This window comes from Meleagris gallopavo, unplaced genomic scaffold (genome assembly GCF_000146605.3).
Source record: "Meleagris gallopavo isolate NT-WF06-2002-E0010 breed Aviagen turkey brand Nicholas breeding stock unplaced genomic scaffold, Turkey_5.1 ChrUn_random_7180001948326, whole genome shotgun sequence".
NCBI lineage: Eukaryota > Metazoa > Chordata > Aves > Galliformes > Phasianidae > Meleagris > Meleagris gallopavo.
Genome location: NW_011210109.1, coordinates 1 through 3,561, shown reverse-complemented (window position 1 = coordinate 3,561; position 3,561 = coordinate 1). Strand labels below are relative to the sequence as shown.

General features: G+C 56.1%; 1 long non-coding RNA gene across 2 annotated transcripts; it reads right to left on the bottom strand.

Annotated features, from left to right (window-relative positions):
* Positions 1-61: 61 nt before the first annotated feature.
* LOC104916795 lies at positions 62-3,561 on the bottom strand. 2 transcript variants are annotated; one of them, XR_002110705.1, is made up of 10 exons: positions 3,502-3,561; positions 3,011-3,154; positions 2,405-2,497; positions 2,061-2,129; positions 1,832-1,945; positions 1,681-1,746; positions 1,293-1,425; positions 1,032-1,144; positions 683-842; positions 62-555 (listed from the first exon to the last, which is right to left on the bottom strand). It is a non-coding gene; the product is annotated as an uncharacterized LOC104916795 (long non-coding RNA). The 2 variants fall into 2 exon arrangements; XR_004162478.1 differs by lacking the exon at positions 62-555 and having other exon boundaries at positions 571-842.

The window sequence follows — 3,561 nt, the reverse complement described above, 5'->3', positions numbered from 1 at the left end:
GGGACATGAAGGGCCCATCCGTGTTCTGGAATGGGCAGATCCCCGGGGACGAAAGGTCCCTGGGCCTCAGCGCTGTCTCCCTGGAATGGAAACAGCAGCAGAGCAAGCACCAGACTGCAGGAAACGCTTCCCCTCTGCCATGCTATAGAGCTGCATTTTCACTCCCCTCTCCTTCCCTGCCTCAGCCTCTCCCTCCCCACCAGCGCTTTACCTTGGAGACACTGCAGCAGCAGGGGGATCTCAGCAGCCCACATGGCCCCCACAGCTCTGTGGAACCTCCTGTGGAGGTTTTGCATCAGCAGTAAGGCAGCAAGTTGGAGTTTGCTGCCTGCAACAGGGCTCCCTGCCACCATCTGAGCGAGAGCAAGGAGAAGCAGGGTCACTTCTGCAGCAAGAGCAGAGGGAAGCAGCTTGGCTCTACCGTGGTGGGCAAGGAGCAGACAACAGCTTTGCCCATGGCCATGCTGCTTCCTCCTGGGGGCTCATGGCACTGGCCTCTGGAGCATCTACTCACCAACAGGCGTGCCAGCAGTGTCTGGGGAGTCAGCAGTGGGCCTGCGAGGAGAAAGAAGTGCTAAGTAAGACTCCAAGACACTCCATGCCCTGCCACGCTCAGCTCCGCTGTCCCTTCTGGGTGCTAACACAGATCAGCAGGGCTCACTGGGGGAGTTTCTGCTCCTACCTTGAAACATGGAGCTGACAAAATGAGGATCCAGATCTGCTATCTGCCATCCTGTCAGGTCCTCTCTTTCAGCCAGGGCTTGGACACAATGGGAGACTGGAATCAGAATGCTCGTGTACTGGGCTGGCACCACAAACAGCAGAAGCCGCAGCCACAGGAGCTGTAGGGAATGAAGCAGTTGAGCATGTCAGCATCCCTGCCTCTGCTCAAAGATGAAGAGGACTCTGTGAGTTTCCTTGAGTCTTGTGTGCTTCAGAGCACGTTGTAGGAGAGACCTGGGGTGTTGGAATGGGATGAGGAACACGTGATACAAAGGCAAGGAGCAGCAGGAGGGCCAAGTGTGACTTACTTTGGACATCCTTCTCACAGAGACATCCATCCAGTGACTCCAGGATGTCCATGCACAGCTCCTGGAGAGCTCCTTCTTCCTTGGCTTTCTGGGCAGAAAGGTTCTCCAGCTGCCTGCACAACAGTGGTGTTGAAACGCTGGTTACTTCAGTTCTGGAGAACTGAGAGTTTCAGGAGGCTCAGGTGTGGCCGTACTGGTGCTTCTGTGCCAGCCTCTGACAGCACGGGTCTTCCAAAAGAAGATGCTGCCTACTGTCCTTACCCTTCTTCCTGTGGCGCGGCTGAACTCATTAAAGATGTGCCCCACCACATCCCAAGCTGAGCAGCTCCGGGTGTTAGCACTGAGCAGATCCTTGATGAAATACAGAACAGCCCTCCTCACCTGCAGGGGTCAACTGTGGGTGTGATTTTCCTGGTCAGAAGGCAAAGGGAAGCCACCTGCTCATCGAGGCAGATGAGCAGAGACAACAAGAGCAGAGGTCCATGCACAGCACAGGGACCCGTCTTCTCCTCTCTACCTGCTCTTCCCACAGGAGCCATAGTGACCATGAGGTCAATGCCCGAGCAACATCCCTGGACACCCCAGCCCTGCCCGTATCGGCAGCAGCATCACCACCCCAACAGCGCTTTCCTTTCCCAAAAGAGCTCACCCGGGTCCTGGAGTCCATGCTGCACAGCCTCTGCAACCTGGGGCAGCATCTCTGTCATCACAGGCTCTGCAAGAGATGCACAGAAACATGCGCGGAGACACAACCCAGATGGCAAAAGGGATCCCTGAAAGTCCCAACCCATGGTACTTACCATCAGAGCAAACTGGAGCACTGAGCAGACCCAGGGTTACCACATATCCAGCCTCCCACTCATCACCCAGCTGTGACTGCAGAAGCAGGAGCATTTCCTCTGGGCAGATTCGGACTGCAGGAAGGAAATCCCACACGATGTTAGCGAGCAACTCATGTCCATTTGTGAGGTTTGAGAGAGAGGTTTTGGCCAGGGCTCCGGCAAGCATTGCCAAAGCTCCTCTCCTTACCCTGCAGCAGTATGCAGTGGGTCAGCTCTCAGCTATCAGCCTCGCTGTGCTGCTGGTGTCATCAGAGAGCTGTGGGAACAAGTCCATTTGAGAAAATCACATCAGAACTGAGGATGGAAAAGACACTGTGCTGCCAGCACTCATCTCCCTTGGCACTCTCAGGAAGAGGACACGCAGACAAAACCCAGCCTGCCCCACAGCATCCCTAGGGGCGCAGGCATGGCTCTGGAGCAGCTTTGGGCAAGCAAGAGCTAAGGCTGAGCAGCCATCAGAGGCTCGGAGTTTTACAGCCCTCCTGAGATTTAGCCAAGAGGGAAACAGCTGCAAAGATAGGCTCCCCTTACCTGGTAGAACACAGCAGTGATGATGTCCAGAAACTTGTCCTTTGGAATTACACTCTCAACTCCCTCTAAGGCCTCTAGGAAGATAGTGAGGCTCTGCAAGAGACCAGGAGAGCCACATCTAGCCACTTGGAAGCAGAGAAACTGTTTCCCAGTGGTTTGTCTGCTGGGAGAAGCTCCTGCTCAGGTGTTCTTTTTGTGCGCCCTCCCAGCAGCACCAAGAGAATCTCTATTCTCTCAACTGAGCCATGCTTGGGCATTGTTTGCAGGCATTTCCCACCCAGCAGCCCTCTTCTCCCCCATCAGATGCAACTGGATGTGGTCCTCCCAGTTGTTAGCACAGAGCTCCTCAGGCACTCAGAGCCCCAGAGCCCCACGGTGGTGGTGATGAAGCCTCCCATCCCCAGGAGATGAGTCCCAGTGACTCTTGGCTCCTTCCTGGCTTCTGTCCAGGTTGTTCCTTCCTTGACTGAAGAACTCAGGAAGCCTCAGACCTCCCTTGAACACCTGTTCCTTCTTTCTCCTAGTGCTCCCTGCCTCCTCCCGCATCCCCCTGCCCCCTCATGGCACTTGCATGTGCTCCACACTGAGCCCTGTGCAACATCTCACCTTGGCCATCCTGCAGGTGTCTTGGACCTCCTGACATGGGTGCACGAGCCAGAGGAGCTGCTCCCAGACGTGCTCTCGGTGCAGCCCCTCTTGCAGGAGGACAGCCATCATGGCAGCCACAGCCCCAAGGACGGCCTGTTTGTCCTGGAGATGGATGGCAGAGGCCTGGCATCAAAGACTGAAGGTCTGCCCTTCCGACAGAGAGGGCTTTCTCTTCCCCTTCCCCTTCCCCGTAGCCCCATGTCCAGAAGGAGATGGGCTTGCTCTCCATGGGCAGGCAGGTTTTCCCCACATCATCCCCAGCTCTCCCCGCCACAATATTGTGACATGCAGCTGCTTCCTGGCAGGGAGATCCAGCCTCGAGCACAGAGCCAGTTCAGAGCCCTTTGCAGAGCCAGCCCACTCCCTCTCGTCACCCCTCTGCTCTCAGCCCACTGGGCACAGACAGAGCTGCTGACATGGATGCCAGCTGGGAATGTAGCAGTGCTCACTTTTTCCTCCTTGCAGTCCTGCCAGTTCCTCACCACAAAGAAGAGCTCGTAAAGATTCTC